Source organism: Sus scrofa, chromosome 9 (genome assembly GCF_000003025.6).
Source record: "Sus scrofa isolate TJ Tabasco breed Duroc chromosome 9, Sscrofa11.1, whole genome shotgun sequence".
Taxonomy (NCBI): Eukaryota; Metazoa; Chordata; class Mammalia; order Artiodactyla; family Suidae; genus Sus; species Sus scrofa.
This window is the reverse complement of record NC_010451.4, coordinates 51,330,142-51,343,388: the sequence shown is the minus strand read 5'-3', so window position 1 is coordinate 51,343,388 and position 13,247 is coordinate 51,330,142. Positions and strand designations below refer to the sequence as shown.

Sequence of the window (13,247 nt, the reverse complement as noted above, 5' to 3'; positions counted from 1 at the left end):
GTTTTTATGTCCGATATAAACTTCTGTCATGAAATTAAATGCAGTCAATTCACCTTGACACTCTCGTTCTTTGATTTTCTTCTACATGTAGTTTGGATGAGTTTTTTAATTACATTTCATTCATGGTTTTTTATTCCACTTGAATAACAGTTAAAAACAAAAGTGGAGTGATGTTAGTTAACTTCAAGATACTATTTTTAATAATTTTTATTACTCAGAACCATAAGATTGAAGGTGGGGAGGGGAAGAGCTTTTTAAACTTCTCTCTCCTGGAACTAAAAACTCTTTTCTTTTTAAAAATTTTTATTGAAGTATAATTGATTTATAATCTTGTGTTAATATCTGCTGTACAGCAAAGTGATTCAGTTAAACATGTATATACATTCCTTCTCACATTTTTTTCCATTATGGTTTATTACAGGATGTTTATTATTGTTCCCTGTGCTGTACAGTAGGACTTTGCTTTCTCTCCATTCTATATATAATAGTTTGCATCTGTTAATCCCAAACTCTCCATACATCCCTTCCCCATCCCTCTCCCCTTGGCAACCACAAGTCTGTTCTCTATGACTGTGAGTCTCTTTCTTTTTCACAGAAAAGTTCATTTGTGTGGTATTTTTTTTTCCTTATTTTTTTTTTTACTAAAGTATAGTTGATTTACAGTGTTCTAGCAATAATGACCCAGTTATACATAAATATGTATGTGTGTGTGTGTATGGATTCTTTCTTTTTTTTTTCTTTTTAGGGGCCGCATCTGCAGCATATGGAGGTTCCCAGGCTAGGGGCTGAATCGGAGCTATGGCTGCTGGCCTACACTACAGCCACAGCAATGAGGGATCTGAGCCGCATCTGTGAGCTACACCACAGCTCACGGAAATGCTGGATCCTTAACCCACTGAATGAGGCCAGGCATTGAACCCGCAACCTCATAGTTCCTAGTCGGATTCGTTTCCACTGCACCACAAAGAGAACTCCAATATATATGCACTCTTTTTCTCATATTATCTTCCATCATGTTCTATCTGAAGACGTTGGATATAGTTCCCTATGCTGTACTGTAGGATCTCATAGCTTATCCATTCTAAATGTAAATTTCCATCTACCTGGTAGTTTCATACATTGCCTGCAGAGATAGTTAGTTATTACAGCCTTTTGGAAACCTATTTGTTATTAAACTGAAAGATAACATTTTAAGAAATTATTTAATTGACCAAAAATACTGGTCTGTTGGAATTCCCTGGTGGCTCAGCATATTAAGGATCTGGTGTTACCACCTCTCCAGCTCAGTTACTGCTGTGGCACAAGTTCAGTCTTTGGTCTGGGAACTTCTGTACACTGCAGATGTGCCCCTCCTCCAAAAAACAAACAAACAAACAAACAAACAAAAAACAAAAATAGAAAAGAAGTACCGATCTATGAAGTACTGCATGAATAATGATGATTATTTTAGCATTGCTTGTTTTGGTTAAAAAAACTAGGAAAATAGTGACATTTTATCAAGAGACAGTTATTGGGTAAGTTATGATACACCTACAACAGAGAATAATGAGATTTTAATGAAGTATTATAAAATGACAAAATTAGAGATCAAAAATATGTACTTTGTAATCAGTTATAAATCCCTTATAAAATTTTGGTTCTATGAGCAAGTATGAAAATGTGTGAAGGCATGTGCCAAGTTCAACTTGTGAATCATTTTGGGTTATGGATGGACGGGAGCTAAACAGGAAAAGGAGTGCCAAGAAAAATGGAAAACAAAATTATTTGCTTTAAAAGAATATTAGTTATTATTCAAGATATGATTGTGTAGGTTATCATGGGAAAATTACGTATTTTAGAAGACTCTGTGTCTTCATGTATTGCATTTTTGAGAGGTCTTTCAGATTAGTCAATAGTTATGTGTTAGTGATTGTACCTAAAATTCAGGTAAGCACTAGGAGATGGAAGAGAGAAGAGAAAAATTTTCTAACTCATTTTCCTTGAAGGAATGTGCAATCTCTAATGTGAAATTTTGAGTATGACATTTTATCCAAAACACCAGGGCAACCTGGGTTAAAGCATCCTTTTTCTTATATAAGCAATATCATATCTTTCCTAAAGGTTTCGACTTCTTGTTGTGGCTCCTTCTATATCAAGCCCCTGAATCCCTGAAGCTCAAAGTTAAGTAATTTCCACGGTACTACCTGTTACTACATCAAAAACAGAGTGCTGTTTAGATTCCCTTTTGTAGTTTAAAGATCACCTCCAAGGAAGACATTAATTTAAAATCATTATCTTTATAAGATTCACCAAAAGCTAAGATTTTATAAATGCCCCAAGCCTCTTGACATTGTTACATACATGATTTGCAAATATATTCCTCCTGTGTTTGGATTATTTCATTCTCTAGAATGAAATGGCTTTAGACCACTGTGACTGTAGGTGGACACACTTGATGTGAGCTTACATTTTCATCTGCTACTTGGATAAATACCTTGGTTGGGAACAACTTACACAAACTGTCAAATTGTTTTCCATGTAAGTTGTATCATGATGCATTACCAGCAATGACGTATGAGAATTCCACTTGCTCTGCTTCCTTACCAACACTAGGTAGAGTCATTTGTGTGTGCGTGTGTGAAATTTTAGCCCTGTTAGTACCTTTGAGGTTGCATCTCATCTTAGATTTATTTTGAATTTCCATAATGAAAATTTGGAATTTGAGCCTCTTTTATTAGTGTATTTGCCATCCATCTTTTTCTTTGGTGAAATATCTTTTCACATCCTTTGATCATTTCCTTATTTAGTTGTTTACTTATTTTTGTGTTTTAAATATTCTTTAATATTCTTATTTTAGGACAGTTGAAATTATAAGAAGGTTTTTTTCCTGAAGACCTGTTGTTTCTTTTTTCCATTATTAAGTGTTATGTTCTAGAGAGTTCCCATTGTGGTATAGCAGAAATGAACCTGACTAGCATCCATAAGGATATGGGTTCAATCGGTGGCCTCGCTCAGTTGGTCAGGGATTCGGCATTGCCATGAGCCATGGTGTAGGTCACAGCTGTGGTTCAGATCCCTCATTGCTGTGGCTGTGGCTGTGGCTATGGCCAGCAGCTGTAACTCCCATTCAACCCCTAGTCCTGGAACTTCTACATGCTGTGACTGTGGCCCTAAAAAGATTTTTAAAAAGAGGATTTTGTTCTAGATGGTGTAGAGAATTTATATACTAGGAAATCTTAGAGGGAACATTTTTTTCCTATAAGTGGGCCATTGTTAGCACAGTTAATACCCCAAATAAGGTAAAGCTCGGATTACTAGACTTCTTTTTAAATAATGAATTTATTGTCCCATTGTGAAATTTGATAGTACACATTGCTAAGTTCTCCTGTCCAGAAATGCAGTTGTTCATTGCCTTTAGATCAAGGATTTATATTCTTTTGAATCTGTTTAGGAATCAAATTATGGAAAGATTTGAGGAAAGAAGAAGCCATCTCTCAATCATGGCCACTTGTTTTGAAGGATGGGGATTCATTTCTTCTACCATATCCACCTTTTTGTGTGTAGATGTTCATAAAATCCTATAGTACTTTTTACCTCTGTGGCATCAGTGTATTGTCCCCATGCTCACTGCTGATTTTGTTTACTTCAGTCTTCTCTCCTTTTTCTTATTTAGACTTGATAAGGGCATTTCAATTTTATCTTTAAAAAAGCTCACTAGTTTCATTGATTTTTACTATTATTTTCTATTCTCTATTTGATAAATTTCTACTCTAATCTTTATTATTACCTACCTTCTGTTCATTTTGGACCTCAGTTATCCTCTTTTTTCTAGTTCTTTGAGGTCTAAATGATAGGTTATTTATTTGAGTCTATGCTTTTAAAAAGTGTATGTGTTTATCATTACAGAATTTTCCCATTTTAAATTTACCCCTTTTAAAATCTTTTCCATTAAGGTTGATTTACAGTGTTCTGTCAATTTCTACTGTACAGCAAAGTGACCCAGTCATATACTCTGTCTCAGATTATCCTAGATCATGTTTGATCACAAGTGACTAAATATAGTTCCCTGTGCTATACAGTAGGATCTAGTTGCTTATCCACTCTAAAGGCAATAGTTTGCATATATTCATGCCAAACTCTCAGTCCTTCCCACTCACTTCCCCTCCCCCTTGGCAATCAGTGTTTTTCAAAATGAGTTGTTTATTTTCTATATCATTGTGGATTTTCCTAGTTTCTTTTTTTTAATTTAATTTTATTTTTTTTTTAGTTATTTCCCCAATACAATTTTTTTCTACTGTACAGCATGGTGACCCAGTTACACATACATGTACACATTCTATTTTTGCACATTATCATGCTCCATCATAAGTGACTAGACATAGTTCCCAGTGCTACACAGCAGGATCTCATTGCTAATCCATTCCAAAGGAAATCATTTGCATCCATTAACCCCAAACTCCCAATCCACCACACTCCCTCCCCCTTGGCAACCACAAGTCTATTCTCCAAGTCCATGATTTTCTTTTCTGTGGAAAGGTTCACTTGCGCCCTATGTTAGATTCCAGATATAAGTGATATCATATGGTATTTGTCTTTCTCTTTCTGACTGACTTCACTCAGTATGAGAGTCTCTATCTAGTTCCATCCATGTTGCTGCAAATGGCATTATTTTGTTCTTTTTTATGGCTAAGTAGTATCCCATTGTGTTTATATACCACATCTTCCTAATCCAATCATCTGTCGATGGACATTTGGGTTGTTTCCATGTCTTGGCTATTGAGAATAGTGCTGCAGTGCACATGCGGGTGCATGTGTCTTTTTTTCAGTAGAGTTTGTCTGGATATATGCCCAAGAGTGGGACTGTTGGGTAATATGGTAGTTCTATGTATAGATTTCTAAGGTACCTCCATACTGTTCTCCACAGTGGTTGTACCATCTTACATTCCCACCAACAGTGCAGGAGGGTTCCCTTTTCTCCACACCCCCTCCAGCATTTGTTATTTGTGCACTTATTAGTGATGGCCATTCTGATTGGTATGAGGTGGTATCTCATGGTAGTTTTGATTTGCATTTCTCTAGTAATCAGTGATGTTGAGCATCTTGTCATGTGCTTGTTGGCCATCTGTATGTCTTCCTTGGAGAAATGTCTGTTCAGGTTTTTTGCCCATTTTTCCATTGGATTTTTGGCTTTTTTTGCTGTTGAGTTGTATAAGTTGCTTGTGTATTCTAGCGATTAAGCCCTTGTTAGTTGTATCATTTGAAATTATTCTCTCACATTCTGTAAGTTGTCTTTTTGTTTTCTTTTTGGTTTCCTTTGCTATGCAAAAACTTGTCAGTTTGATTAGGTTTATTTTTGCTTTTACTTCTGTTGCTTTGGGAGACTGATCTGAGAAAGCATTTGTAAGGTTTATGTCAAAGAATGTTTTGCCTGTGTTCTCTTCTAGGAATTTGATGGTGTCTTGTCTTATATTTAAGTCTATAAGCCATTTTGCATTTATTTTTGTGCATGGTGTGAGGGTGTGTTCTAGGTTCACTGATTTACATGCAGCTGTCAAGGTTTCCCAGCAATACTTACTGAAAAGACTGTCTTTTTCCCATTTTATGTTCTTGTCTCCTTTGTCAAAGATTAATTGACCATAGGTGTCTGGGTTTACTTCTGGGTTCTCTCTTCTGTTCCATTGGTCTGTCTGTCTGTTTTGGCACCAGTACCACACTGTCCTGATGACTGTGGTTTTGTAATATTGCCTGAAGTCTGGGAGAGTTAGGCCTCCTGCTTGGTTTTTGTTCCTCAGGATTGCTTTGGCAATTCTGGGTCTTTTGTGGTTCCATATAAAATGTTGGATTGTTTTTTCTAGTTGTGTGAAAAAAGTCATGGATAATTTGATAGGGATTGCATTGAATCTGTAGACTGCTTTGGGTAGTATAATCATTTTTACAATATTAATTTTTCTGGCCCAGGAGCATTGGATATTTTTCCATTTCTTTGTGTCTTCTTTGATTTCCTTGTTAATGTTTTATAGTTCTTGTCATATAAATCTTTCACCTCCTTAGTCAGGTATATTCCCAGGTATTTGATTTTTTTGGGGTGCAATTTTAAAAGGAATTGTATTTTTGTATTCCTTTTCTAATATTTCATTATTAGTATACAAAAATGCAACTGACTTCTGAATGTTAATCTTATATATCCTGCTACTTTTCTGAATTTGTTGATCAGTTCAAGTAATTTTTGGGTTATGTCCTTGGGGTTTTCTATATATAGTATCATGTCATCTGCATACAGTGACAGTTTTAACTCTTGTCTTCATATTTGCATGCCTTTTATTTCTTTTGTTTGTCTGACTGCTATAGCTAGGACTTCCAATACTATGTTGAATAACCTGGGTATGTTATTCTTGATGGCCTTCTTTTTCTTCTTTCAACACATTGAATGTATCATCCCACTTGCTAGTGAACTACAATATTTCTGCTGAAATCCACTGAATTTTATTAAAAATCCACAAATATATATATGGGTTTTTCATTCTGAGTTGAATTTTTCTTGCTGCTTTCAAAATTCTCTTTGATTTTCATAAATTGATTATAATATGATTGGGGTAGATTTCTTTGGACTCATTTTATCATTGATCCATTTGGATTCCTCTATCTCAATGTCCATTTCCTGTACAGTTTTGGGGATTTTTAAAGCCATTTTTTGAGGTGTTTTTTGGTTTTATTTTGCTTTGTTTTGTCTTTTTTTTGGGGGGGTGGATTACCCAAAGCATATGGAAGTTCCTAGGCTAGGGGTTGATTCAGAGCTATAGTCACTGATCTATGTCATGGCCATAGCCATGCCAGATCCAAGCCACGTCTGCAACCTACACCACAGCTCATAGCAACTTTCAATCCTTAACCCACTGAGAAAGGCCAAAGATTGAACCTGCAACCGCATGGTTCCTAGTTGGACTCATTTCTGCTGCTCCATGATGGGAACTCCTAGCCACTTTTTAAAGTGAAATCTTTCTGTTCATTTTTTCACTCTGTTTTCCATCCAAATTTCCGATAATCCTTATATTGATTCATCTGGTAGAGTTCAGTAAGCCCCTTTCTTAATGATTTGCATTCTTTTTCTTTTAGTTTATCTGATGAATAAAGTCAAATGATCTTTTTTTTTCTTTATTCTTTTTTTTTCTTTTTCAGCCACACAAATGGCATATGGAAGTTATGGGTTGTGGGTCGAAGGTGAGCTGCAGCTGTCAATTATGCCATAGCTGTGGCAGTGGATCATTAACCCACTTGCCTGGGCTGATAATCAAACTGTCACTGCCTCAGAGACAGTGCCAGATTCTTTACCCATTTGCCACAGTGGGAAGTCTCCAAGTGATCTTCTTTTGAACCCCATGACCCTTTCTTTTGACTGATCCATTCTGTCATTGTAACCCTCTAGTGAGTATTTCAGTTCAGTTAATGTGTTCTTCAGCTACATCATTTCTGCTTGGTTGTCTTCAAAGTTTCTGTCTCTTGATTGAAATTCTCACTTTGTGTATTTTTCTCTTTTAACAATGAGCATGTTTATGGATTGTTCTCTGATAACAGTCAGCATGTTTATTAACTGAGTTTAATTTGAATTCTCTGTCAGGTAAATAATACATTTCCATTTCATTAGGGTTGTTTCGTGGAGATATATGTTGTTCTTTTCTGGAAAATACTTGGAAGTGTCTTCATTTTCCTTGACTCTCTATGCTTATGTCTGAACATTGGACAAAATAGCCACCTGCCCCAATATTCATGGAATGGTCTGTACTTCAGAAGACACACACCAATAAGCCTGGTCGGAGACTGAGGACCTCCCAATCCTTGTGTTTGTCAATCCATTTCCTTTGTTCTTATAGTTCCCAGGCTTCTGTTGTATGTCAGGTCCCATTTATGCCTTAAAACACACATTATTGAAACTGGTTCCTAAGGTAGCCCCTGGAAGATTTCATCACTGGATGCCACATGTACCTTTTTCCATCACTAAGGAGAAGCTGGTGGAAAGGGCTTTTCTACAGCCAGTTCTGTGCTGAGTCAAGGAGATGGGCTGTGGTAACTTTCATTCCAAACCTTGGGATCTGTTCTCTTTCACTTCATGTAGCTTCTAACTATGTCCAGGGTCCCATCAGCTTTCTGAAACAGGAATACAGAGCCAGTTTTCTGGATCCCCTAGTAGGTATTATTATAAGAGGATATCTTGAATTTCCCTAACAATTTGTGTATGTCTGGCATCATGCATGAACTGAGTGAAAGGTCCTCTTAAAAGTTTCTGAATTACTTACAAAGAGAATCTGTACATAAATTGTTTTTGAGTAAGTTGTTTTTATAGGAAAATAGAGACTAAGGATTCCTCTTCAGTCATCTAAATGAACATAAAAATGGGAGTTTATTTATTACTTTAGTTTTGACACTGCTTTGGACGATGTTCAGTCCCTACATTGAAAGAAAAACTTGAGTAGAATAACAAATCCCTAATGGACTAAAGCAGATTATGGTACAGGGAGTAAATGCAGTCCCCTCAGTTCCCTATCATATGTAGAATGTTTCCCTGGGAAAGAGACTGAGTGCATTATATGATTACATTCATATTCAATCTTCTGTGACTTTCCAAGTGGCAAAACGATGATAATAAAGAATGTTTATTTTTCTCTGCTGCTTGAATGGACTGAAAGTCATAATCAGAAATTATGATCTATAGTTCTGAAAGATTTTGAAGTCATATCAGAAATTAAGTGTGGGCTGCATTCTCTTAGAAACAAAATAACACAAGCTTCAGAACCTGAAATTGCCCTCCTAAAATTACTGTGCAAAACAAATGATAAGGAAGCATCTTCCAGAATTTTCTGGAAGAAGGAGGGTGAGTTTCTGAATTCCACTTATATTCATGTCCTCCTTGTTTGAGATGGAAGTCCAAGGATCTAAGATGTGACAATTTCTTTCCTGTTTTAGTATCCTGACACTCGGGTAAAACAGAACAATCCTTTCAAGGAGGGGATCTGTGCATCTTTGGAGACATTAGGGGGCTCAAAGGATGCATTATATCAGCCAGTAAGTTCCCTCTTCAAGGGTGAAAATCTCTCTCATCTACAGTTAAGGCTTTTTCCTCTGTGATGTGGAGCAGTAAGGTAACCTGTCCCAGACTCTGGCCATTTCGATTTAGTTAAGAAACAATCCTCTTAGTTCTCCCCTTAGTAGGTCTAATCTGCCTTAGAGGTCAGTTCCAAGTTGGTAGGGTCTCAGCCTACAATGTTACTGGTGAGGGGAGGGTTGAAGTGATAAAGAAATGTTGAGATGAATGAAGGATTGTTTTAATATGGCCCAAATTTCTTGTCTCTTATTTTGTGTTTTTGTTGTTGTTTTTTAACTGAGTAGTTAATTTTGGATAGGGTCGCAGTTCTCTTGCCCCTGTTACCTAAGTTTTGATTCTCTTTTCTGCTTAGCTTACAAAGACCCTAATAAGCAAAGTCCATGTTGCTAAGTTTCATGAAAATGGTAACTCAATTCCATGAGTCTAGGCAGGTCTACTCTCAGTTATTCCCAGCCCAAGCACCACTCTTTTGTGAGGAGATACTGTGTGAAAATTGTATTGATTTTTACATGTAGTTTTTTCTCCTGTGCGCACAGATCCTCTTAAAGAAGAATGGCTCCTGGAAATGGCTCTTTTGTGACTGAATTCATTCTGTTGGGATTAACAGACCAACCAGATCTCCAACTCCCCCTGTTTTTCCTGTTTCTAGCAATGTATATGGTCACTGTGATAGGAAATTTGACATTGATAATCTTAATTGGGCTGAATTCGCACCTACACAACCCCGTGTACTTTTTCCTCCTCAACCTGTCTTTCATAGACCTCTGTTATTCTTCTGTGTTTATACCCAAAATGCTGATTAACTTCATATCAAAGAAGAATATTATTTCTTACATTGGGTGCATGACCCAACTTTACTTTTTCAGTTTTTTCATTATTTCTGAATGCTACGTGCTGACATCCATGGCGTATGATCGCTATGTGGCCATCTGTAACCCACTGTTATATAACATTGCCATGTCCCCTAAAGTGTGTTCCAGCCTTATGCTTGCTTCCTACTTGATGGCATTTTCTGGTGCCACTGCTCACACTGGATGCATGCTGAGACTGACCTTCTGTGATGCAAATACCATCAACCATTACCTCTGTGACATCCATCCTCTTCTCCATCTCTCCTGCATAAGTATTACATCAGTGAGATGGTGGTTTTCATTGTGGTGGGCATCAGCATCATTGTGCCCAGTCTCACCATCTCTTTCTCTTATGGTCTCATTCTCTCCAGCATCCTTCATATCACCTCCAGGGAAGGCAGGTCTAAAACCATAAGCACCTGCATTTCCCAATAATTGCTGTGTCTCTGTTTTTTGGATCAGGTGTATTTGTGTATCTCATACCATCTTCTGCTGGGTCTATGGATGAGGGAAAAATCTCTTCTGTCTTTTACACCAATATAGTTCCCTTGCTCAACCCCTTAATTTATAGCTTGAGGAACAAAGATGTTAAACTTGCTATGAGAGAAACCCTGAGTTGGAGACAGATTTGATTTGAAACATTATATCTGTGTGCATGAATTACACGACAGTGAGATTCTGTGTGTTTAATTTTAGTGACACCTTTATGTATTTTTCCTAATATGTTTTTTTTCCATAGTAACATATAGAAATTTGAGCCTTTCTGAATAATTTATTTTTATCTTTAGATCTAATTATTCTTTTTTCCGCACTATTTTCATGATATTATTTCTACATTTTTTCTGTTTGGTAATAACATTAAATAGTATAATTTTGTCTTATAATTTTGAAATTATTTTTTCCTCTGGGAAAAGATAAATAGTCTCCAAATAATGGAATAACACTAGAGTGACTACACATCAGTATGAGTGTTTTTAATCTGTGACCTGCTATAAGAGGGTTGAAAAAGATACTCTTTCTGCTCATCTTTTCATATTCCAATTGGCAAGAATATATCTTCTGTCAATACTAGAGATTGAAGTTTCAAGAAGACCATCATATAATGGTTAGTAAGACCGTTCTGCATCTGATGTATGATAGTTAATAAGACCATTTTGCATCTGTAAACATTTAGCTCAAGCTTCTTTTGGCAAAGAGTTTAATTTTTACATTTGTAAGACAAACTGACACATAGCAAACCATCATTGCCTTTGGAATGGATAGGCAATGAGATCCTGCTGTATAGCACTGGAAACTATGTCTAGTCACTTATGATGGAGCATGATAATGTGAAAAAAAAAGAATGTATACTTGTATGTGTAACTGGGTCACCATGCTGTACAGTAGAAAATTGACAGAACATTGTAAACCAGCTATAATGAAAAAAAATCAAAGTATATATATATATATATATATGCCATATAAAAATATGTATATGCCATATAAATACATATAAATACATATATATATATATATGCCACAGAAGGGAAATTGAAGCCAAGAGAGGTTAATGATTTACATAAAATCACACAGTTTTTAAAGAAAAATTATAGATTACATTCTTAGCCTTCTAATTTCAAGTCTATCATTCTTCAATATACTTTGTACAAGCTTGATTTTATTATTCTGATTTAGTAAGCATGGAATATGAGAAAACCTTCCTGATTGAAAGTTAACTTTTTTTTGTTCAATATTAATTAGTCTCAGACTGAGTATTATTTTTAGCAAAACAGTTTATTTTTTATTTTCTCTCAGAAAGAGAAGATCTTTTGAGCTTGTATATTGTAGAGACGATGGCTCAAATAGAGAAATTACTATTTCTGCAAAATTAAAAAGCTGAATTTTGAATGTGTTTGTACTTCAGAGAATAGGGCATGAGAGATAAAGATGCTCGGAAACCTGTTTTTATGTCAGGACTGAAGGAGGCGTATGGCCAATGAATTAGATATCCCTGTGTGGGGAGTGGTCATGGGACTTGTGAACCATGTTTTATTATGAAATCATTTCCTGTATTACAGAGTACTGTAAATATGTTTCATTGCTCATAAATCTTTGATAAAAATACTTGTATAATGACCACACAGAACAGTCATCATCAAAAGTCTACAAACAATAAATACTAGAGAGGGTGTGGAGAAAAGGGAACACTCCTGCACTGTTGATAGGAATGTAAATTGGTACAACCACTATAGTGGACAGTATGGAGGTTCCTAAAAAAGTAAATATGGAAATACCATATGATCCAGCAATTCCACTCCTGGGCATCTATCTGGAGAAAACCATAATTTGAAAAGATATAGTAACCCCACTTTTCATGCAGATTATTTACAGTAGCCAAGATTTACAAGCAACCTAAATTTCCAGTGATAGAAGAATGGATAAAGAAGATATGATGTATATAAACAATGGAATATTATTCTGTCATAAGAAATAATGAGATAATTCCATTTGCAGAAAGATGCATGGACCTAGAGATTATCACAACAAGTGACGTAAATGAGAGAAAGATAAACATCATATGATATCACGTTTAGACAAAATATAATTTAAAATGATACAAAAAATACTTACAAAACTGAAATAGACTCTCAGATTTTAAAATCAAATTTATGGTTACCAGAGGGGAAGTGTGGAGTGGGGAGGGCTAAATTAGGAGATTGGGGTTAACATATACACACTACTAAATATAAAATAGATAACTAACAAAGAGCTACTATCTAGCATGGTGAAATTGACTTATTCTATAATAGCATGTGGGAAAAACCTGAAAAAGAATGGATAAATGTATATGTATAACTGATTCACTTTATTGTACACCAAAAACTGTCACAACATTGTAAGTCTACTATATTCCAATAAAGTTTTTTGAAAAATTGATCATTGCTATCTTTGACTTATTTGAAAAATAGTAAGTTAAATACAGTTTATAATAAGTAAAGGTAGTAATATTTTAAAATAGGCAGTGTTGGGAGTTTATGCTATGGTGAGGTAGATTAAGAATCTGACTCCAACAGCTTGGGCCACTGCAGAGGTGCGGTTTGATCCCTGGTCTGGCTCAGAGGGTTAAAGAATTTAGCATTGCTGCAGTGGCATGGGTTGTGGCTGTAGTTTAGATTCAACCCCTGGCCCATGGGTGCAGCCATAAAAATAAAATAAAATAGGCAAACTTTCTGATTGTTAAAACACCTTAATTACTATTTAGTTAGCAATAGAACTATGTGGGGTTTTTTTGTTCTTGGTGTTTTGTTTTGTTTTGTTACATAGAAGAGGAAACAAGTTAG

At 35.7% G+C, this 13,247-nt stretch overlaps 1 pseudogene; it reads left to right on the top strand.

Annotated features, from left to right (window-relative positions):
* On the top strand, nucleotides 9,629-10,559 carry LOC100514481 (annotated as a pseudogene).